General features: G+C 36.7%; 1 long non-coding RNA gene across 2 annotated transcripts in view; it reads right to left on the bottom strand.

Moving 5' to 3' along the window:
* The window catches only part of LOC102499948 (uncharacterized), a 50730-nt gene extending 26124 nt beyond the window's left edge, over positions 1 to 24606 (bottom strand). Inside the window, exons 1-2 of one of the 2 annotated variants that reach the window (XR_333543.1) lie at positions 24547 to 24606; positions 23236 to 23325 (exon numbers count right to left, since the gene is read on the bottom strand). This is a non-coding gene — a long non-coding RNA (uncharacterized LOC102499948). The remainder of the gene's footprint in view (positions 1 to 23235; positions 23326 to 24546) is intronic. The other variant, XR_333542.1, reaches the window with a different exon arrangement.
* Between the last annotated feature and the right edge of the window lie 1329 nt (positions 24607 to 25935).

The raw sequence follows: 25935 nt of genomic DNA on the forward strand, positions 1-25935 counted from the left end.
TCTTCCCAGTAATCAAGATCTAAGAAGAAGATACAACAGACAAATGGACTTCCTCATCCTGAGAACTGTGATTGACTTTACCTGATCTGACAAGACAAACAGTTTGTTTTATAATTATTGCTTCCATGCTTTGTATACCCGGTTCCGGTTCCTTAGAGTAAATCTTTTACTGCCCCTCACCCATTTACTTGCATGTATCACATTTTCAATAAAGAGGCGCGATGATTCCTAGCAGTTGTCACTCCTCAGAGAGCGATCTCTGGGAGTGTCCGGCTGAGGACGTGCATGAAAAGGCAGGAGGCCTTAGTCTTCCTTTCTTTCCAGCGCCGCCTCCGTCGAGATGACCCACCCACGCCGAGGCTGGACCCCGGCACATGTTATGTTATCATCAGCAGGTAATATACCATTTCTGTGTCCCACAAATATAATGCCTCTCTATTTTTTCTCCTATTTCACTCAGTTGCACATTTTATATTTACAACCATTTTCTATAAAATGCCAGGGTTGTCTTGTTTCTTATGACTCAATACTATTTCATAGAGTATATGTGCCACATTTTTCAATCCATTCATCTGTTTTTGAACATTTGGGATGTTTCCACGTCTAGCAATCATAAATAATGCTGCAATAAATATTGATTTGCAAGAGCTTTTCTGACTGAACATTTTCCTGTCCTTTGGGTAGACACCCAGAAGTGGGATTGCTGGATCTATTTGTTCCATTTTCACCACAACCCTACCAACACTTAATCACTTTTTGTACTTTTAATCTTCACCATTCTGACAGGGATTAGGTGGTATCTCATTGTGGTTTTAATCTGCATCAAAAAATAGTTGAATTTCAGGACCAGAAGTTAGAGTAATGGCTATGTCACTAAACTCCCATGTAGTCGACCGCGGTTCCCGGACCCAGTGACTTAAACTCATGCCGGGAGTGTGTGCATGCATGCCCAAGATCCCGAGAGAAGAATAAAGGAGAATGGATTGCGGAGTGGTCATTCCCCTTGGAGGGTGGGGTGTGATTTCTCACTTTCTATCTCTATGTCTCTCTCTGTCTTTCTGGTGGGTGCTCGCGCCCTGTAGCAAAAACCTTTCAAAAAAAAAAAAATTGAACTCCAATATTAGCCACAAACTTCATCACAAAATCAAACATGGCCTTTAAGCTGAGAGCTGATTGTAGCTGCCCACGGACAACCAAAATTATAGACTATATCCTATGCAAAACATGCTAACTTTGTTGCAGAAAATTAAGATAGCCCCAAGTATATGTCATGCAATCATACCGTAAGTCAATATTCTGTAGATATATACTACCTGGTTTCCTGGTTTCCAAAGGGAAATCTCTCCCACTTAGATATACAGAACAAAATCCACTAAAATATAAACTTGAGAATATAAGTTCAGTAACCCAAGGAAGATTTGAGCAGTACATTACATTTGACCCAGGCCTTGTTCATGGTTTCACATATTTTCTTAGAGTAGCTCATCATCTCTATCTTCTACTACTGCTTCCAGCTTCTGCACACCCTTAGCAAAATTTCTGCTGATCTGTGACTTAATTGTTGATGTGATCCTGAACTTCAGACCAACCATTTTCAGGCAAGGATTACCATTCTATCTTATATTATAACAGTTGGCAATTAAATATCGAGAACATCCAAATATACCAGAAAGATACCAAACACATTCCTTTTTGCTTGCAATTTAAACAGCAGCTCAGCTTCCAATTAATATTCAAAAATCTGCCTAAGATAAAGCTATGCCCTCCTGCCCTCTTCCCTTGGTATTAGTTGCCCATCTATCCAGCGGTCGCTTGTAGCTCATACTGAAAGTGACCTAACTTAAATGCTAGGCTTTGAAAACTTTTGTGTGTTTTCACATTCCTTTTAATATTGTTATCTCTTCCATAAGATATTTAGATATTTCCACAGAGATACTATCCCAATCCAGTGTAAGCCTCAGGTTGAACCTAATTAGAGTAGGCTTGAATCCAGACTCAAAGAAGAGCCAAGCCTAGATGGGACCATAGCTTGAAACCAAGCCCCCACATTGAGTTTAGCCTCGCTCATCTCAATCCATCAATCCCAAATCATGAATGATAAAGTAGGTGCTTACATCCACAGAGTATTGACATTATTTGCTAGATAGAAGAAATGAATATAGAAATCGGTGGTTGAAAGTGGTTGGTGTTGTGACAGAAACTTAAATGCATTGTAGTAGAAATATTCCTTTTTGAACGTTGTACAGATGAACAAACAAACAAAAAGCTAAAAAAATTACCATGGAAGGGACCAGCAGTTAGCGTAATGGCTATGTCGCTGGACTCCCACGTAGTCGATTGAGGTTCAAGTCCTGGACCCGGCGGCTTAAACTCACGCTGGGCACATGTGCGTGCATGCCCAAGATCCCAAGAGGAGAATGGAGGAGAAGGGATTGCGGTGTGGCCATTCCCCCATGGGGGGTGATTTCTTGCTTTCTGTCTCTCTGTTTCTCTCTCTCTTTCTGGTGAGTGCACGTGCCCTCTAGCGAGAAACTTCTCAAAAAAAAAAAAACCATGGAATTCTTAAAAATGTTTGGGGAAATAGCTAATCAACATAGGGATAAATCATCATATGAAAATTCTCTTACCTAAGGTATTTTCATTTAGCGATTATTTTATATACGTTAAAATGCATTTATTTATTCAATAAGAGAGCAAGAGAGATCACCAACATACTGTGTTCCACTCCCAGCCTCGGTCAGTCCTGATCAAAGGCACATTTACCCCCAGCAGGTATGAGGACATGTCAAGACAAGAACCTGAGGCCTTTCTATGTGAATATAAGTGTACTTCCACTATGCCATTGCCTGGCCCTCCTAGTATTGTTAAGTTAGGTAAAGGTAATTTATAGACAGAACAGGAAAGAGTAAGCCCTGTTGATCACTCCTGCTTATAAACCTGAGAGAGGAGCTGAGCCCAGCTAGATGGGCTCTAGATGTGGGACAGTGTTCAACTAAGTGCAGGCAAATGAGTCCTTCATTACTAAGAGATACTTCTGCAATGAGATGATGTTCTCACAAACACTAAATGGTAGGATGGTTTGTCACTCAGCAAAGCTAAACCAAATGCAAAAAATAAAAATAAAAATAAACACAGGTGAACCTATGCTAAATTCCTATTGTTTTTCAAATGATAACTTACTTTAAAAGACATTGTAGTCTTGAGATCAGCAGATGGTATGTCACTGGACTCCCACATACTCAACAACAATCTGAGTCCCAGACCTGATGACTTAATATTCACTCTAGACGCATGTGCGTGCATGCCTAAAATCCAGAGAGGAGACTGGAGAAGGGATTGTGGCATGGCCATCCCCCCGGGGAATGATTTCTCACTTTCTCTTTCTCTATCTCTTTCTATCTCTCCAGTGAGTGTATGCACCTTATAGCAAAGATATCTCTCTCTCTCTCTGAAAAAGGGATTGTAGTCTAGAAGTATGATAAATATTTGGAAATCAATAAGAAAATAACATAAAGTTGAGAGAGAGAAATAGAGGATTATAAAATGATGGTTGGAGTGGAAAGAAAAGATAAGTTGAGGTAAATAGTGAGGTGTATGAAGACCCTTTGGTTAAGAAAGACCTACTGTAAAGCAAAAAGAAAATGAGGAAAGAGAAAGCTATGGCAAGGATATTAGTGAAAGAAAAGTGTGGCCAAAAATGATGTTTGTGGATATCCTATAAATGTAGGTTGAAAGGATTCACCATATTCTATATTAAGTAAGAATTGGCATAAGTAAAATCTTAAAGTTCTTATATTTTGGTAAAACACTGTGCTTAGTCCTTAGAAAGGCAAAAATGCTCTGTCATTAAGTCTAAAATTTAAATTCATAGTGCCAGCATTTGGAGTGGTGGTTAATATGCTCGACTCCCCGTGGCCGACAAAGGTTTGAGTCCTGGACTTGGCAGCTTGAAAATCACTCTGTGTGCTTGTGCTTGCTTGCCCAAAATCCTCAAAGGAGAATGGAAAGATGGCATTGTGGCATGGCCATCCTGTCAGGGTGGTGATTTCTCACTTTCCCCTCTGTGTCTCTGTCTTTTTCTCTCTAGAGTGTGCATACACTCAATGACAAAAAAAAAAAAAAGAAGAAACAAAAAAGACACCTTAAACACAAAGAAACAAAAACTTATGTTCACAAGATGCACCCTAAATATTAAATTAATGTTAATAACAGAATGGTTAATTGTATGCAAAATATATACATATTACTGACAAAGTTTCTCTTTTCATTCCCAAATATTTTTTTCCAGAGTAAAGTGACAAAAAAGCAACTTATGTTTTCTGTCCCCTATCAGAAAATTATCTCTCTTTTTTTGTTTTCCTTTCTCCTTCTCTCCAAAATAAAGCAAACTTGATGTTGGATGTGGTTGAAAGTTATTTAAATTAAATGGTGGCCTGTGGCCTTTATTTTTTAAGCTGTTTAAATGATTCATTAGGGATGTGTTGCCAGTATCTTGCTTTCTGTGGAACATGATGCTTTCCAATGAAATTTAAAAATAAATAAATAACAAGGAAACTTTAAAAAATGTAGTGGCCTATCGCACTGGGGTTTGGAGTAATCATAGCAAAAATGCTTTGTTGGCTGATTTCTGTTATGGACTAGGCTCTTTTCTCCAAGCACAGTCATAAAATTGCTTTGCCATTTTTTTCAATTACCAATAAAACCTGTCAAAGAACCATGCTCAAAAGCGAGTCGTTAGCTGAAGTCAGCTCTTTTATTTATATTTAGTGGGCCCACAGTACCTCTGGCATTTAATAGTCCAACCAAGATGTAAGCATCCAAACAATTATCTATTACCCTAATGCCACATAATGCTTTAATAGTTTTATTCACCTGCTCCCAATATAATCTATTTAGATAATTCTGAAAAAGAGACAAACCAATCATTTTCAATCACAGATGCTATTCTACTGAAAATATTGGTGATGTAACAAATTACTATAATATCTCATGCCCAGCATATAATGTAAGCATAGGTCATTTAACAAAATTGTGTTTATTAAGATACTTAAAAGATTTTAGGTTGGTTTGGTAGAATAAAGTGGATTATGTGGTGCTACATTAAATAGTATAAAGGTTGTCTAATGACAAATAGGAACACATGTAGCACCTGTTCTTAATCATTAGTATTTGTAGCAAAAATGCCGTCACCCATGAGCTATAGCATTTTCAACATCAAATAATGATGGGAAGAGCAGGCAAGAATAGTGATAGATAAAACAACTGTTCCACAGAGAAAGGGGAAAAAATGATATGCCATTTACTAGATGAAAGTATACAAGTGACAGTGGCACAGAGCCTAAATGATTTCTGCTATGGCAAGGATATTAGTGAAAGAAAAGTGTGGCCAAAAATGATGTTTGTGGATATCCTATAAATGTAGGTTGAAAGGATTCACCATATTCTATATTAAGTAAGAATTGGCATAAGTAAAATCTTAAAGTTCTTATATTTTGGTAAAACACTGTGCTTAGTCCTTAGAAAGGCAAAAATGCTCTGTCATTAAGTCTAAAATTTAAATTCATAGTGCCAGCATTTGGAGTGGTGGTTAATATGCTCGACTCCCCGTGGCCGACAAAGGTTTGAGTCCTGGACTTGGCAGCTTGAAAATCACTCTGTGTGCTTGTGCTTGCTTGCCCAAAATCCTCAAAGGAGAATGGAAAGATGGCATTGTGGCATGGCCATCCTGTCAGGGTGGTGATTTCTCACTTTCCCCTCTGTGTCTCTGTCTTTTTCTCTCTAGAGTGTGCATACACTCAATGACAAAAAAATAAAAAAGAAGAAACAAAAAAGACACCTTAAACACAAAGAAACAAAAACTTATGTTCACAAGATGCACCCTAAATATTAAATTAATGTTAATAACAGAATGGTTAATTGTATGCAAAATATATACATATTACTGACAAAGTTTCTCTTTTCATTCCCAAATATTTTTTTCCAGAGTAAAGTGACAAAAAAGCAACTTATGTTTTCTGTCCCCTATCAGAAAATTATCTCTCTTTTTTTGTTTTCCTTTCTCCTTCTCTCCAAAATAAAGCAAACTTGATGTTGGATGTGGTTGAAAGTTATTTAAATTAAATGGTGGCCTGTGGCCTTTATTTTTTAAGCTGTTTAAATGATTCATTAGGGATGTGTTGCCAGTATCTTGCTTTCTGTGGAACATGATGCTTTCCAATGAAATTTAAAAATAAATAAATAACAAGGAAACTTTAAAAAATGTAGTGGCCTATCGCACTGGGGTTTGGAGTAATCATAGCAAAAATGCTTTGTTGGCTGATTTCTGTTATGGACTAGGCTCTTTTCTCCAAGCACAGTCATAAAATTGCTTTGCCATTTTTTTCAATTACCAATAAAACCTGTCAAAGAACCATGCTCAAAAGCGAGTCGTTAGCTGAAGTCAGCTCTTTTATTTATATTTAGTGGGCCCACAGTACCTCTGGCATTTAATAGTCCAACCAAGATGTAAGCATCCAAACAATTATCTATTACCCTAATGCCACATAATGCTTTAATAGTTTTATTCACCTGCTCCCAATATAATCTATTTAGATAATTCTGAAAAAGAGACAAACCAATCATTTTCAATCACAGATGCTATTCTACTGAAAATATTGGTGATGTAACAAATTACTATAATATCTCATGCCCAGCATATAATGTAAGCATAGGTCATTTAACAAAATTGTGTTTATTAAGATACTTAAAAGATTTTAGGTTGGTTTGGTAGAATAAAGTGGATTATGTGGTGCTACATTAAATAGTATAAAGGTTGTCTAATGACAAATAGGAACACATGTAGCACCTGTTCTTAATCATTAGTATTTGTAGCAAAAATGCCGTCACCCATGAGCTATAGCATTTTCAACATCAAATAATGATGGGAAGAGCAGGCAAGAATAGTGATAGATAAAACAACTGTTCCACAGAGAAAGGGGAAAAAATGATATGCCATTTACTAGATGAAAGTATACAAGTGACAGTGGCACAGAGCCTAAATGATTTCTGCAGTGAAAGAACAACTTGTGAAGTGTGTGGAATTGCAGCCTTAACTATTCAGCATGTATCTGAAGTGTGCTGTGATGGCAAAACAAGTCTTCTGCTTCCCGGTGAATCTCAAAGTATCATAGCTCCGATGAGGAGGAGGAAAGAGACTTGACATCCATTCAAGTTCCCCATTTCATAGCCATGTAGGCAAAACAATGTGTCTTATTACATCATCAGAAAAACTTATTACTGTGATTACAGGAAAGCATGAAAATCCAAGAGGTTAAAAAATATGTAAGGTGAGATGCCATTTAAAAGCAAAGGCAGGTGTCCATTGCAGTGATTAATTACACCCCTCTGCATAGTACAAGTTTTGTGCTCCAACCATACAAATTAGCAAACACACTTTTCTGAGGAGAATAAAGGCTTTGGAGCAGGCAGAATAAGATGCCACTCATTGGCTACTGTCAGGATCCACACCTTATTTATCAATGATGTGAAAAAAACATGAAATGTTTTACAAGATGACTTAACAGAAAAAAAAATAATGACACAGAAATTCTGTGCATATCCTCTGAGAAAATTGCACTCGTCAATTTTGGTTCCTTTTCTACCTTTTTTAGTGCCGTCATACAAAATAAATGTGGTAAACCTACTATCTACTATGTGTAACTACCAAATTGAAATGAAGATGCCATTGACTTTAAAACTTTCTGGAATTCCTAGGAAATGTAGAATGATTTTTGATTGGGTCAATCTATTTACAAATGTTTTAAGAACAAACAACTGGGGTTAAGTAATTGGACTCCACATGGCTAACCATGGCATGTGTCCTGGACCTGCTGGCTTTCTCTCTCTCTCTCTCTTCCTCTCACTCTTTCTTCCCCTGTAGTAAATAAAATGATAATAATAATAAATACAATTAAATAAATAATACTTTTTAGCAAATCAGGATGCGATTGGTCAAAGAACAGTGACGCTGATCAGCATTAAGGCAGCACATGATCTGGTATTCCTTGGGCAATGAAGGAAAAAGTGAAGGAGGTCGTCAGTAGGATGAATGACAAATCACAGCACAAATTATTTATGTACTGAGTGCATAACATTATTAATGAATTTTCATTATTATCCTCTGAAGTAACAGAGACTGTGTAAAAGTATCTTTTTAAAAGAATATTCCATTATCGGGACCAGCAGTTAATGTAATGACTATATCTCTGGACTCCTATGTAGTCGACCGCGGATTGAGTCCCGGACCTGGTGGCTTAAACTCACACTAGGCACGTGCGCCTAGTGTATGTATTCACCCTTTACTGGGTTTCTATATCCTTTAACCATTCACTTTTAGTCATAGAGTGTGGGCACTCGGTACATATTAAGTGGAGACATACAATGTCTCTGCTTCATAGCCTGGCTTGCTTCACTCAGCAATAAATCTTCCATTAGTTTTAGCTGATTACTTGATAGCTTTATTCTCACAAGACCCTGAACAAAAACAAAAGCCCTTTTCATCTGTGCCTTTCACATTTCTTACTCTTCTGGATTTACCTACTTATAAAATAACATAAATTTTCAACCATGCACTTAAACTAATCATTCCAGGCAAATCATTAATTTCTCTTTTCTTCATATCACATTCGATTCATTGATGTATTCTCTCACTTCTACCACCAAAATACACGCTATTCTAAACATTTCTGTTTCAATTGTATCTACCACTGAGCAAAGCAAACTCTTTAAATTAAGTCTCTAAAATAGCCTTTTTCTAATCCCCCACAAATTCATTTCACACACAATAGCTAAGAGGTTCTTTTGAAAATAAAATATAAAAATACTGTTCACCTTTTTGTCCCCATTAAGTAATTCTTTCCTTTTCTCTATTCTGCAAGGTGGCCAACATGTTCCTGCTTCATCCATGTTGTGCTCTCTTCCTTGGAAATTGTTACCCCAGAAGGAGCTCTTTCTACACTTATATTTAAGTTGCAATTCAATTATCACCTAAACAAAGTAAGCCACTATGACACAATTTCTTAAAGCCCCTCCCAGTTAAATTCTATGACATTCTGTTTAATTATGGTATTAGGCACTTAGTAGTCTCAATTCTCTCCTCATTTAAAAAGGAGATAAATAAGGAAACACACATTACATGTTTTACAAGATGACTAAATGTAAAAAAAGAATAATTATTAATAATTATTTTTATTCTCAGAGAGCTAGGTATTTAGGGCTCTATTGTATTCTGTAGGCTAACTTATCATTCTTTTGTGTACACTGGTAGTACACTCAACACACTCAGGATCAAAAATAAAGCTCTGATTAATTATGACACAGCAAGAACTGTGAGTTCCGTCTTGAGTCAGTTCCTTGTATCCTCCCAGCAGCCCCAAAGGTCTCAGGCAGAAAAGTGCCTGCAGTGGGTTTGCATTATATATAAGGAATGATGAACCTGGAGGTTCCAACACCTCCACAGAGCCATTGGTAAGCCTGCCTTCTGTATACTACAACCAAAACTGAGAAAGGGTTGGCAAAGGAACAGCCAGAGCCTTCATTTTTAGTGTTCCCCACAGGAAGGTACAGGGACCTACAAATCACAAAGCAGATTACCCCTTCCAAAATTCCACCCCTTATACTGACAGATTCTTGAATGAACTTGAATTCATCCCAAGTATGTCATTTCATCAACCACTCATTAATGTGCCCAAAAGAGACCGGGACTAAATCTTTTTAATTACTTTTATACATCATTTAATTGATTTTACTATTAAAAAAATTCAAAAATGAACAAAAAGAGGCCAGTAGAAGGAGAACAAACTGAAGTATTGGGCTCACTTTGGCCTCCCCTGACATCGGCCCAATACACAGTAAACAACCAAACCTGAAAATGTGGGTGGGGAGGGCCGAGATTACCCTGTATGACACACGGAAGTAAGTTAAGTTTAGACTGACCTGCTATTCTGCACCACTACCAAAAATTATAGGGAATGGTGGATAACCCCAAAGGCAAAGCCGATTCACTCCAACTCATATGACCTGAAGGGATGTAGATCATGTTAGTTTAGAAGCTGATGTTTAAACTGGATTTGGATCTCCAGTCATTGGTATGGTTAAGCCACATGTTGAATATCAAGGAGTAATTGCAGCTCCACAGGAGAATATATCATAAACCAACATTTCTTAGGCCTAAAAGATGTATATGAATTTGCATCCATCAGACTTGACAAAGTTGTTCTGGTCAGCATGCTTGAACATGTATTAGGGAGCTCCATATTTGGAAGCTACTGGTGATGGCCATAGTAGATCCATCTTGTCTGTGTTCATGGAGGCTTTCTTGCTATTATTATCATTATTATTTCTTATAATAGCATGTGCACAGGGTTTTGAAACTGATGATGCTACTTGACTCAGGAAGAATGCATAGCCCCTCTCTTTAACCTTTGAGCTGCAATGTATTGCTTTTTCAGGTGTTAAACAATGGCTATAAATTATCTCCAAAATAATACATCTACCATATCTGCACTAGTATCCTACTTTTACTCAGTTATTGCGTATAAATGCTCCCTAAAGAGAGTTAAAGGCATTTTAATAAAATTTACAAAGATTAATGAAATCCCTCTCCTTGGCCTGTGTAGGCCATTGTTAAGGAACTTGACCAACAGTGTGCTCTACCAAGTGTTCATTGTCATTGTTACTCAGACCATGTTGTCCACTCTCAAAACCAGGCTAATAAACTAAAACCAAACTTGACTTTCTTAACCGTTCTGTCAACTATGCTGTCACCCAGGAGGTTATGTTTATCTGTTTGACTTGTGATCGTTGTTAAGGAAAATAAATCATACCATGTGCAGGTGTGGTCGGAATTTAGTCCTAAATTTTCAGAGTAAATCTTTTTGTACTTCACTTCTTTTAGCCCAATCATTAGTAATTAATTGACCAAGAGATTTTCTCCTTACAGGGACAGCACATTCAATAATCAAATTATTATAATCTTTCGACTAATAAGAGTCAGAAATGTTCCTGTATGGAATTATTAAGAGATGCTCAACAATGCTAGGTGTCTTTGGATAGTAGAGATCATATGACAGCCATCAAATCTTTCACAATTGACCCATAACTGAATGGATTCTGTAATAAAAATGCACCTTGTTGCACTGTACATGATTTACTAAGTTGGAAACAATGGCAATATATTCACCAGTGATGCAGTGCTGTAGCCTGGGTCTGCTGGTTGGTTTATCAGAACAACCATGTCAGCAGTGGTAAGACATCAGTGAGAGTCCTTGGATGAGTGGAAGGGACTGAGGTTTGGTAGTGAAGTGGTGATGTACTGTTCAAGCAAATTTGGAAAACAGTGGGGTTAGTTCCCCAGTAGATCTCTATAGGCTGGGCATGTGGGTTTATGATTATAACTGGCTAGAAAGTCTCGGGTGGGGAAATCAGGACATAGGACCCTGTTAAGAGTGTTTCTGATTCTCTTCTCTCTCTGTCTCAAGTTCATAAAATAAATAAGTAAACTGGGAAAAAAAGAAAGAAAAAGAAAAAGAAAAGACAAGGGCGATGTAGTTACTTTTTCAGGATCAGATAAGAGTAGTGTCCCGTGCCGTGTAGCCTCTTTCATATATAACCACCTCATCCCAAGTTGAACGGAATCACAAATCTGGCATGTAGTGTGACTTTTGTGTCAAAAACAGTCCTTTATTTAGCTTCCTGTCAATGATGTGCTGTCCTGTCTGCTGAGATCATTGATCCAGGCAGTAAGAATAGCGATCTGGGAAGCGGTGTCTTAGATAGCAGCTTGATACCAGTCAGTCTCATCAAATAATGGACTTTGATCATCATCATTTATTTGAATACCCAGTCTGTCCTATCCATATTCAAAATTTGTTTCCACTGTTTTTGGCTCCCCAAAAGTATCTTTTCTTTTCTTTCTTTTTTTTTTTTAATTTTTGGAGAGATTTTCGCTATAGGGCGCATGCGCTTGTCAGACAGACAGAGAGAGACATAGAGACAGAAAGCGAGAAATCACCCCCCGGGGGGATGGTCACGCCGCAATCCCTTCTCCTCCATTCTCCTCTCGGGATCTTGGGCATGCATGCACACGCGCCCAGCGTGAGTTTTAAGCCACCGGGTCTGGGACGCAAACCGCGGTCGATTATGTGGGAGTCCAGCGACATAGCCATTACGCTAACTGCTGGTTCCCTCCCCAGAAGTATCTTAAATCTGAATATCTGCTGTTGTTCTAACGACAGGTCAGACAACTCTGTTGTTGCCAGTAACTCAACTCAGTAAAAATAGATGTGTGCTTTGTAGGAGTAGTTTCAAAACAAGGATGATAACTTATTATTATTATTATTATTATTATTATTTGGAGAGATTTTTTAATATAGGGCACATGCACTTGCCAGAAAGACAGAGAGAGACAGAGACACCCCCCAGGGGGGATGGCAATGCCACAATCCCTTCTCCTCCATTTTTCTCTCAGGATCTTGGGCATGCACGAACATGCGCCCAGCGTGAGTTTAAGCCACCGGGTCCGGGACTCAAACCATGGTCGACTACATGGGAGTTCAGCGACATAGCCATTAAGCTAACTGCTGGTTCCAAGGATTATAACTTTTTAATCAGCCTGTTTGCTGATTGGCTCTTACTACAGTGGGGTTTTTAGAAATGCTTTTGGGGTTGGCCAATGACTGCTTCCCAGTGGATAGCATAAGCCTTTAAGTTATCAATACCATCAAGAATTCAGAGGGGCCTCTGGAACTGAAGTCATATTGACCCAGGGATATTTTGTGGTTGTCATGTGTTTTGCTGTGTTCTGTTTTCAAGTGGGATCATAAAGAGAAGGTTTTCTTCAAAAGCAGAGTTAACTTTTCTTCTTTTTTTCTTACAAACCCGCAATGTTTCTAGGGTAAGCTGTTCACCCTTCCAAATACTTTATTTTGTTTCAGCAATGGTGTGTTGGGCTCTGTGGTGCAGTGATCAGGAGCTGCTCAAGTAAAACTAGATCTCCCAAGGTGACCACAGAGTCCTTGGCCTGATTCTCCTGAAACATGCCAGACATGTGCATACATGCCCAGGATCTGATACATTTCAGTACTGTAGGGACTGAATCACGGCATGAGGAGAAACCGCAGAATGCTTTTTCTTTGTCTCTCTCTTGCTCACTCTCACACGTGTGTACTCTATCATATATAAAGGAAACAATTTACGTATTTACTTAGATTTTGTCATAAGGACTTATGCTTACCAGAGAAAGAAGAGATAGAAAGAGAAGGAAGTAAGGAATTGCTCCCCAGTGGTAATGGCCACATTGCAATCCCTTCTTTGCTCAGCATTCTGGGCATGTGTGCACATGTGCCCAGCATGTCCCTTGAGTGGCCAGATTTAAACTGCAGAGTCAGTCATGTGAATCCAGTGTCCCAACCACCATGTCAGCTACTGGTCCAAGGGGGAAAAAAAAATTAATTTGACAGCAGCCTTACCAGACCTATTCCATATATTTATTCGTTCGTTTGTTTGTTTATTGAGAGAGAACAGAAAGAGAGAAGGGCCCCTGACAGAGTCTTGCAATGTGACTATCCTCCCTAGTATCCAGCCAACCAGGTGCACCAGCATGACCCCAGCACACCCAGCTTGTTCAGGTCAAGCTGGGATCTAAACCCTGACCTTCTCCTGCATCACCAGGGCTGCACCAGCCTTCTTATCAGTGGAGTCTGAATTGAACCAAGCGACCTAGGTAAGTGGTGCTGCTGAACTGAGAAGAAGTCTAACTACATAGTGTCCCATCTTATATCACATTAGATAGAGGGACCAATAATACAGCAAAGGAGATACAGATGGGGCTCCAGACCATACCATGCAATGACCTTATGAATAGAAATATAAAAAAAATAGTGGAGCCAGTCAGTGGCATGGTGATTCAGTCCGCTGTATTCCACATGGCTGACTGTGTGGTCAGCGTCTCAGACCTGGCAACTTGAAAACATGCCAGGTGCGTGTATATGCATGCCCCAAATCACAACGGAAGGATTAAGGAGAGAGAACTGTGGCATGGCCATCCCCGCTAAGGAGTGCATGGTTGCTCTCTTTCTCTCTCTCACCTATGAGCACATATATTCTTTAGCAAATAAATAAATAAAGAAACAAATAAATAAGTGAATGTCGATCATGTTGCACAAGCCTGAAGGTGCTAACCGAATAACATCAGTGACTTACTGAGATGGCACAGTAAAAGCCAGATCAGTGATAATATTGGAATCGAAGGGGCAGAGTCCTTCCGGACATAGTATACACCTTGAGTCAAAGTCATTTATTTTGTGTTTTCTCCCCAGTGAGAACATGTAAGTATTTAGATTGGTCAAAAGCAGGAGTTTTCTCTATTTAACATCATACCAATGACCCACTTAAAAAAAAATGCATGGTTCTTGACCTATAATTCTTGGCCCTACAGGTTTAGAGCTCTTTATTCTCAAAGGAAAAACACATCATAGTAAATATCAGCCAGGGCATGGAATTCTTCCACCAAGGTAGCAGCAATAAAAAAGAGTCATCCTCTTTGCAGGAATAAATGGTAGAGGTCACCCGGAGTATGGTTTGCTATATACCCATCTGGGATTGGGAAAGCATCTGTATATTTCATGTGGGTCTCTTTCAGGTCCCCTTCCCTAATTTTGATGGAAAATGTGTAAGTATGGCAACTCAGGTCTCAGAAAGTCTGTGATCATGGGCTCAGTTCGCTCCAAGATGAGGCTTTGTTCCTGCACTGGGTGAGGCATTGATGCCAAGCAGACATGCTGGCTTTGACTGAGGGGAATGTAGAAATAAAAGTGTAAGACAGAAGCAATGAATTTCAGTTCAGCTTCAAGATCAGCTGCAGCAGTGTGGGCTGCAGTTCATTCAGTAACTTTCCTCTACTAACCTCCTCTTAGGAAAAGATACAGTTGAATCCTGAAGGAACCAATTCTAGAACCTGTAAAAAGATGTGAATCTGTAGACACAGAAGTAGACGGTAGTTGAAACTTTGCCTCACCACCAAGATTCCTTTGCAAGAATGAGGGATTTATTTTCCCCAGGTGCAGGGTTTACACTCAGGGATGGTCCTTGTCTATTCCTTTTACCTGCCTCTCCCTAGAAAATGCCTACGTGCCTGTCTATAGTAACAAATCCACTCTTGATATAATGGTCTACCTTGGTCCAACCTGATACAACTCTGAAGGACCAACTCATCTTCTGAGAATCAGGGGGCTCCAATAGGGGCATTTGTTGTTCCTGCATGGAAGGTCTGTTTCAAACCAATCTGATGTTCTTGTCTTTCGTTTTAATGAGTATTGCCTCAACAACATACCTAGAAATGTCCTGTATGGTTATTGCTTTCTCAAAGTCTACTTCTAAGGAACCCAGTTAGGACACCTATATATCTATTAGCATGAGAAACTCTACAAAAGGGCCTCATAAATGTGGCTGTCCTGGTCAGAATCTAACAATTTTTGGTTTTGATGCTATGATCTTATTTTTAAATATGAACTATTTTTGTCATAAATACAATGCCATTTGAATAACACAAATTAAAGTATAATATTCATAATTAAAAGACCAAGGAATCACTAATTTACCCATTCTTAAGGTAAAACTCTAAAAGAAAGCTAAATAAGCAAAGCAGTGAGAACACTGGTTGAGTAAATAGTGAGTAGGTTACTGTGAGCAAAGGATATTGTACCAGTATTGCTACACTGACTGTAACACATGTACCATACTCTTGTACAATGCTGAGTAAATAGTGAGTAGGTTACTGTGAGCAAAGGATATTTGAAGAAATTATAGACTTTAATAATATTATACCAGTATTGCTGCACTGACTGTAACACATGTACCATACTCTTGTACAATGTTGACAGTAGGAACAACTGAGTGTGAAGGATATGGAAAATCTCTGTACTATCTTTATGATTTTTCTTTGAATATGGAATGGTTCTAAAATAAAAGCATTTATTATTAAATAAAATGCATCACCATACAATTATGTCCCACAATACTGAAATTATTCAAGTAGTAGTTGGAAGACTGTAGGTTGGACAATTTCCTGAAATAAATAAAAACTTGGACTCATTTTCTCAGATAAAATGCTTTGTATTATGTTACAAGTTAAGGGTTACTTTTTAAATTTGTTAAATTTTATTTATTATTATCATAATCTTGTTTATATTCAATGGAATATAAACCGGTTATATGATTCAATGTATAAAATGTTGCCAAAGTCTCTATACTTATTTTATAAAAATTCACAATAAAGAAAAATACATTTAAGCAAATTTAATTTATTTTTCTTTATGAGAAAAAGAGAGAGAGGGAAAGGAAGGAATATGGAGATCAGCTTTTTGACAGGCTCTCAGGATCCTTCCTCTCCAGCCTCTCAATTAGTCAGGTTAATGGCCACAAGACACCACCTGGCATATTCGGCTTGGCCAGAGAACCAAATGTCAGCCTCCAGGTGTCTTCTAGTGTCCATGTGGTGGTGCTACCTGTGTGAACTGTGGATGAACCTAAGCTAATTTCACTGAAACTGTCAGACCTGTGCTAGGAGCATAGACTGAGATAGAAACAGAAAATAGGCAACCAATCCAATGACAGGGAGTCAGAAAAATTTTCTGGAGAAATCCTGGGGTTTCTAGATTTAACTCCTAAAGACTGTTAGAAGTTATGCTATTTAAACAAAGAATTGAGGAAAGAGCCTTACATAAAAGAAATCAGGGGGTCTGACAGTTGGCATGGTGGTTAAGATACTGGACTCCCACATGGCCAACCACAGCTGAGTCCCAGATGGCGGGATTCGAACTGGTGGCTTGCTTTCTTATTTTCCCTCTCTTTCTGTCTCTGGTCAAACTTAAAAATAATATTAATAGTAATGACAATAAATATTATTAAATAAAAAATTATTTAAAAACAGAAATCCAGAAGACAAAAGTAGAGAGAGGAAACAGAGCATTGCAGCAGCTGGAAACTATGTTGTTTTTGAACTGCTATATCTACGTATCATTTTGAAGGAATATGTAGAGTTATTATGAGCTCTATCTGTTATACTTTTTAAGAAACTTGCATTTTATTTCTACATTTAAATTGATCTTCTCTTTAAACATGTGAGTTAACTCTTCCCATCCTCTATTATAATTTGCTTTTATTCTGAAAGTTGTTATAAAAATATGTTTGATTTCCTGTTCTAATTTGATGAAAATGTTTAGCATCTGAAGATAGAATTCAAATATCATCTGAATATTATTGCAAATTTGTCTTTGGGACTTATTTCACAATGACTATCATGAAGAATATGCATAGAAGTTTTTTAATTTATTTTTTATTATTATTTATATATTAAGTAGCTATGCATCATTTAGATTGTGAAGAGACTTTACCCAGCATGATATACATCTCAGTCCAGCCCAGTTGAGACCACCATACACATCCTCATCAATAGATAATAAATCTTATCTGTGTCCCACAAGTGTCTTACCTCTCCATTTTTCCCCCAAATTTCCTACACTCTCCCCCTCTCACACTCTCTTTCCACTTTGTCTCTGGTGTCCATTACAATTTTTAATACTTTCATGTTATCCAGTCTTTTAGTCTCTCCTATAAAGTGTGGACAGTCGGTATATGTTAAGTGGAAACATACACTGTTGGTGGGAATGTAAATTGGTCCAGCCACTGTGGAGAATGATATGGAGGTTCCTCAAAGACCTTCAATAGAACTACCATATGATCCAGCAATTCCACTCCTGGGTATCTACCCAAAGGACAGGAGAGCACTCAGTCGGAAAAGCACTTGCATAAATATTTTCATTGCAGCATTATTCATGATTGCTAAGAAATGGAACCAACCCAAATGTCCACAAACAGATGAACAGATTGAAAATTTGTGGCACATACCTCCATGGAATACTATTCAGTCATAAAACAATAAGACTCTGGAATTTGATAGAAAGTGGATGAATATGGAAGATTTGATGCTTTGTGAAGCAAGTCAGGCTATGAAAGAGACATTGTATGTCTACACTTAACATATACTGACTTTTCTTATTTGAAATTGTCTAGTAGATTTTTTTTCCCAAAACACAGAAATATCATGGTACATTAGAATTATTTTGTTGGGAAAGTCATGACACATTTTTTGCATAGAAAAATTCATCAGGACTTTTCCAGCGACCTATAGATAGATGCCACTCGTTATTCACTAAATGTAATCTCAAGTACTTCCTCTAAAAAAGGGGGAAAATGCTTTTTTGCATGTATGTCTTAAATATATTTAAAATTATTAAAGCAATGCAAGGCATTTATACATAGATTTTTTAAATCTTTCAGGCATAGATTTCTGCATATGCACAAAGATCGCCAAAGTCAGTAAGAGAGTCCTTCAACAATAACTACATTGTCATCTTTAGGAGTCCTAAAAGACTTACACAGACAATAGATTCTCATCACAATGCTTGTTCAGCCTTTACTTCCTCTGTGTGTTCAAATAAATGATAGATGCATAGTTCTTTTTCTAATTGTAATTTAATTAATAGAAACAAGTCCTATGAATGTGCATATCATGGTGTGAAGAAAATATCACCATCAAGTAACATCCCCTACTGGGGTAATTAAGTTAACGTAACTGTAATTAAATGAATAGGATCTATTGGTTTCAGAAGCTTCCCTTACCATTTCATAAAGTGATTAAAGACCTTCTAAAGTGGACATTATACTACCTTTTTATTGAATAAGCTCTATGATAACAATTTTGTTAATGTTTATCTATGTAAGTACTAAACCATCTTAGAAAACGTCTAATATACATATATGTTCATTAGTGTCGAGTGAAGCATATATCCCTTGACAGCAATGGCTGCACTGAAAAACTTTGTGAAGTCCTTAGATATTCAATAATAAATACATTTTCCAAAATTACTACTTTTTTTTTTGGAGAGGTTTTTGCTATAGGGGGCATGTACTCACCAGACAGAGAGACAGAGAGACAGAAAGCGAGAAATCACCCCCCAGGGGGGATGGCTACGCCACAATCCCTTCTCCTCCATTCTCCTCTTGAGATCTTGGGCATGCACGCACACATGCCCGGCGTGAGTTTTAAGCCACGGGTCCAAGACACGAACCACGGTCGACCACGTGGGAGTCCAGCGACATAGCCATTACCCTAACTGCTGGTCCCCCAAATTACTGATTTTTATTGTTTTGCAATATGCTGAATTTAACTATAACTTTTTTCTAACTGTTCATTGAGGGATGGTTACAGAGTTGTATAAGTGGGCATTTACACAGAATTTATGGACTCATGTCTTTTCAGTAAATACTTCTCTGAATACTTATTGATTGAGAGAATATATTATTGCCAAAAATATTTGGGTTCAGATCCTACTTCTGGCACTTTTTTCATATATACTCTCAGACAGTATCTCTCCTATTGAAGCCCATGGAAATGAACATTTGTAAACCATTCCTCAGTGTGGGCTCCAGGTTGCTCCCTTCTGTCTATCCTTCTGTCTATGGTGGTCAGTCTACTCTTTCCTTCAGGTACAATGATCTGGCCCTGGTCATTGATCACTGAGAGCAGTCAATGGGAGTAAATATAATCTTGCATATGTCAGCATTCATTCCTATTCCTCTTAAAGATTTTTCAGCGTTATGTTTTTCCTATTAATTAAGAATATATTGAGTTGACCACTTTTCAGTTGGGCACTTTGGTACTTTCATTTATCTGAACCTTGTTTTCAAATATATTTTAATTGTTTCTTTTTTCTCTTTTTTCCCCTTATTAATTCATTCTTTCACTCAACTGTATTCCCTATATTGCATTACGTGTAGGGTTTAATTGACCAAGTATGGAAGATTTAATCCCTGCTTACTTATAGTCTTTCCCTGAATTATTCAGCAGCTAGTAGCTTGATAATTAATTTCTACCTCTAGTATTACAACAGATGAAACCCTCTTTATATATTGAAAACAAAAATATTTACACGTTTTTTAAATAAGCAGAGAAACAAATTTTTATAGAAAAAATATGTAAAATATTGTGAAAAGAAAACTATATGAAAGTTTATATTTATGAATATTTCAGAATTAATGAAGTATTTTTATGGTTTATTAGCTATCTTATTCATTATGAATAGTTTTTAAACATATTATGTTACTGATGTAAGACATATACAAAAAAAGTACAAATCTGGGAACCAGCAGTTAGTGTAACGGCTATGTTGCTGGACTCCCACGTAGTCGACCGCGGTTCGTGTCTTGGACCCGGTGGCTTAAATCTCACACCGGGTGCGTGTGCGTGTGTGCCCAAGATCCCAAGAGGAGAATGGAGGAGAAGGGATTGCAGTGTGACCATCCCCCCTGGGGGATGATTTCTCGCTTTCTGTCTCTATGTCTCTGTCTGTCTGGCGAGCGCACGCACCCTATAGTGAAAACCTCTCCAAAAAAAAAAAAAGTACAAATCTAAAGTGCATAACTTGATCGATTTCTATTTATTTCTCATCATTAACATCATTCAGGAAAGATGTGTAATTATATTTTTCTTTTTAAAGAATTGGACATATTAAAATAAATAAGCTAATACATATTGATATAAATAGTATCCATTTCTAACTTTGATTCCAATAAAAATGTGGTCACTTAAAGAATGTACCAGGCCAGCTAGTAGCATTGTGGTAAAGGTGGCTCGATCCTGGGACCAGCAAGTGGCGTAAGGGTTATGTCACTGAACTCCCACGTAATTGACAGTGGTCTGAGTTGTGGACCTGGTGACTTAAAAATCACATTGGGCACCTGTATGCATGTGCCCAAAATCTAAGAAGAGAATAAAGGAGTAGGGATTGCCACATGGAGAAATGTATACATGTTAGAATATTCACTTAGTTAGCTAAATAAAATGATTGAATGCATAAAATATCATGAAATAAAAAATAAAAATAAATAAATAAAAACAAATTGAAACATAAAGAATCACTAAAGATCCCAAATATCCAAGGTAATATTGAGACATTACACTTCAGAATATTTTGTAAATTAATTATATTTAAGACAGCATGATACTGCTTTAAAAAAACAGACATATAAACCAATGCACAGGATAAAAGAACCAGAAGTAAATCCACACATTTACAATAAATAGATTTTTAACTATGTAAACAAGAGCACACAGTGGGGGAAAGAACAATCTCTTTAATAAGTGGGTCTTAGAAAATTGGATATTCCACTTGCAGAAGATTGAAATTGGATTCCTACATTATACCATAAGCAAAACTCAACTCAGAATATGTCAAAGACTAAAACATAAAACCTGGAACTGTAAAACTACTAAAAAAAAAAAAAAGGACAAAATTTCTACAATATTGATCAGAGCAATGATTTTTGGATATAATCCCCAACTCACAGGCAACAAAAGAAAAAATTGACAAAATTGCATTAAACTCAAAAGTCCATTCACACAAAAAAGAAAAATAATTAAAATGAAGAGGTGACATATGGAATAGAAGAAAATCTACAAACACATATTAGATAGAGGACAAATCAAAATATATAAGAAATTAAAACAATTCAAAAGTAAGAAAACAAATAGCAAAAGAAAGAAAACACTTAAAAAATAAACAAAGAAACTTAACAGATATTTCTCAAAAAAGAAAAGAAAAGAAAAGAAAAGCCATAAAAATTGCTACCAAGTTCAAGAAAAATATTTAGCCAAGTCCGCGACTCAGACCACTGTCAACTACATGGGAGTCCAGTGACATAACCCTTATGCCATAATACTAATTATTAAAGAAATGCAAATAAAATCCACAATGAGATATAACCTCATACTTGTTAGGGTGGTCATTAAAAAAAGATGAAAGGAAAAAGTGCTGTCATGCTGCCAGTGGTCAATATGGTTGGATCTCACATAACCAGTTGCAGTTTGGGTCCCAGACTTGAAAACACCCTGGATGATGTGTGTGTGGCCAAAATCCCCAAAAGTAAAATGAAGGTGAATGAATTACAGTGAATTATCCCCATAAAGGTACTTTCTCTTTCATTCTCTCCATTGACTGCACACACTGCTATAAAATATTTTTCAAGTATTTTCAAGGATGAAGAGAAAAGAAAATCCTTGAATACTATAGTCATTATAAAGCACAATATGGAAACTTCTCAAAAAAGCAACAATTTTGAGTTGATGGTAAGCCATGATGCGTTTTTCTATAGCAAAACAGAAAAATATGTCATTATTTTCCCGACAACCTACTAAGAGTACTCTGTGATCAGCAATCTTACTTGAGTCAATAACCAAAAATTCAGAATCAATACATCAGAGATATTTGCATCCCATGTTCATTTCAGCATTATTCATAATAGCTACAATAGAAAATTAACTTAATTGTCCACTGAGGGAATAAATGTATGAAAGAAAAGCAGTATATATAAAAAATTGAGTACTATTCAGCCTTAAAAAAAAACAAAAGAAAAGCAGTGTATATACAAAATTGAGTACTATTCAGCCTTAAAAAAAAAAGAAGGAAATGCTAATGTTTCTGACAATGTAGATGAATTTGGAGAACATGATACTAAATGAAAAAGCAATGTTCACAAAAATAAATACCACATGATCTGACTTTTATGTGGAATCTAAAAAAGTCAGACTCAGGCAAGCAGTAGAAGGTGGTTACTCAGAAAGCTGTGGTTAAAGGCTACAACTTTTCAGTTAGACTGGAGAAATAAGTTTTGAGATTTATTGCATAGCAGGGTGACTACAGCCAATAACAATCTACTGTGCACTTCAAAAAACTAAGAGATTGAATTTTATGCTATCACCCCTCCCTAAAAATTGTAAGAAGAGTGAAAAATATGTCAATTGGCCAGGTTTAATAATTTTATTTCATGTATGTAGACCATTGCACTGTACTCCATACATGCATATAATTATGAATTGTCAACTAAAATATTATTAACACTAAATATAGTTGTTAAAAACCTATCGGATCTAATTTTTAACACTAAAAATGTTAGCACTACCCCATTTCCTACAAACAAAAAGATTGTTCTTTATATCGCATCCAGAGTAATTTTTGATGTAGCTTCTCACTAGACTTTTTGTCTTCTCTAATCTCAGGCTAACATATGAACATAACTTTACTCTATAGTAAGTATTTTTTTCTGTTTAACAGGATATATGTTTGTTCATAACATGCTTACCCCGTCTAAAGATGAAGCTATCTTCTGACAATCGTCTTCCACTTTTCTGTGCATACCGATGTCGTATACTACCTTCCTTGATTAAACCTGCTAAGTATTAAGGTATAATGATTTATTTATCTGAGTGTCACTCCTAAGAGAACATAAATTAACTAGGTGAGGTACAATATCTTAATCGTCCATAGAGCCCAAGATGCTGTTGGCATGCAGCATGTTGACTGAATAAGCTAACAAATTAATACTTTCCTGTATATCTTAGTGAACTATGCTAATGTTTCCCAGTGTATTTTTTTTTTGCCAGAATTATCTACATGGAATGTTTGTTTCCCTGTAATTTTGAACAAAAAGCGTATCTAACCATGAAATTGTTTGTGACAAAAAGAAAAAAATCCCTCATCTAAAGTAGGTCATAATAAAACTCAGTATTTTAAGGATGAAAGAAGCAGATTGGAGCTGCAGCATTTCTTGCGTAACATTCACTTATGGACTTGTTTTCTAAGGATTTGAATTGATACAAAATGCCCCAAATGATAGAAGATTAGGTTCTCTACATTAGCTAATCCTTTGTGAAGTATCAGCATGCCCAAATGTTGTTTAGTTTAAATAAAAGACCTGAGCTATTTGGTGAAATATAGCACAAGAAAGCTGCTTTGATATGCTAACGAGAAAATGTGTTATTCATGAAGTGTCGCTCACCCTGGACACTGATATCAACTCTAGCAGAGAAAACAGTTATTACACTTTGTTTCATTTAATTTTCATGCTTTACTTGAGAGTGAATATAAATGAAGAGAATGCTAATCTTGTTTTGGGGAAAGCAAATCTTCAGGGGAACAATAGATTTCTTTTCCCTCTTAGATTTAGTTCGTATTTCTAGAGGCCACCTCACCTCTTTGTTCCACACCTGGCATGATCTCTGCCTCTCATAATTTTATCTAATGAACACATACATTGTATATTGCAGACCAATTTCTATTACTAAAAGGTATGATTTCTATATTTGGTGTTTTGTGTGTATTATCATTAATAAATGAATAATTCTTAGAAAATTTATGCTGAGAGTAGACACAGTTTTCTATAGTCATACAAATGAATGCAGAAAGGGTGTATTGTGCAATTCTTGGAAGGACTAAGTTGTATTGAAATCAAACAACTGTGCAATATCAGTGACACAGCACGAAATAAGTTACTCTTTTGCTCAGGATATACGTATTGTATTTCACACTATCTAGTGGGACAAATTTTCTGCATCAACCGTAACTGTTGAAAGATGTCGTAAAACCCACACTGGTCCTTTAAACGTCTACTTACAAGGAGTGAATCCCATGGCCACCAGTAATTCTAAAGAGCACTGGTCAGTTCCATTTTCCTACCGGCCTGAAAAAAAAACAGACCTAGACAGATTCAGTAAATAACACTGGTAATTGTTACTTATATTATGTCCCAAATGTATCCAGAAATCTTGTCCTGTTAGTATACATCTTTCAATAGCAATAAAATTGGGGGGATATGCTTCAAAAGTTGATGAAAAATTAAGTTAAAGTAAGGGTTTATTTTATGTGAAACTAAAATTTCCCCTTTTTTCATAATACTCATTTTTCACCCAAACCACCATGCAACCTGCTAGTCCCCATTCCATGAATTTTCTAAGGACTTTTTTTGTGCATTTAGTCTTATAAACTTGACAGAAATAACAAATCTGAGAGGAAAAAGTGTAAGCATATGTGACACACTTCCATCGCTTTCTTTTTTTATAAAGGAAAAGTTACAGATATTTTGCTTTTTTCAACAGAGAACTTTACATTCTTTTGTCTGTTAAATATTTTTTCCCTTCCCCCCTCCTTCCTTCCCTCTATCACTCACTATCACCCATTCCCCTCCTTTACAGTCTCTGATATCTATGCTTATCTTCTCTCCTATCAAATGTTCTTTTGATTTCCAGCAGAGGACAGACATTGAGTAGAGATTTAGAGTAGGGATATTCAATGTGTATCTTTCGAAGTCTTTCAGTCACACTTTGCTTAAGTCCTCCACATTCATCCATGATAATATGGAATAATATGGCAATTCTATTTTTAATATTTTGATATATCTGCATACTGTTTTCCATGATGATTGTAATAGTTTGCATTCCTACCAACAATATAAAAGAGTGCCCTGTTCACGGTTTTTCCAGTATTTGTTCATTATTTTTCTTTTTGATAATGGCCATTCTAATGTGTTAAGATGATACCTCACTGTGGTTTTGATTTGCATTTTTCTAATAATTGGTGTTGAGCATGTTTTCATGCTTGTTGCCTAGTTGTATGACTTCTGTTAAGAACTGTCCAAGTCATTTCCTCCTTTTTTAATCAGGTTTGTTTTGTCTTTTGCTGCTGAGTTCTTTGCATTTCTTGTGTGTTCTGTTTATTAATCCCTTGTCAGATGGATATATGCAAATATTTCTCCTACTCTGTGGACTATGTCTTTCCTCTGTTGATTGTTTTCTTTGCTATGTAGAATATTTTTATTTCAGTGTAATCCCATTTGTCTATTTTTCATTCTGTCAGCTGTGATTTTGAGCTCTTATGCATGAACTTTCCTCATACCAACTTCCTAAACTTTCAATTTCCCCTATATTTTCTCTTTGTAGCTTTATAGTTCCAGGTTTTATTTTTAAGCCTCTAATCCACTTGGAGTTGAGTTTTATGTGGTGAGAAA

This window comes from Tupaia chinensis, unplaced genomic scaffold (genome assembly GCF_000334495.1).
Source record: "Tupaia chinensis unplaced genomic scaffold, TupChi_1.0 Scaffold000065_1, whole genome shotgun sequence".
Lineage (NCBI taxonomy): Eukaryota > Metazoa > Chordata > Mammalia > Scandentia > Tupaiidae > Tupaia > Tupaia belangeri.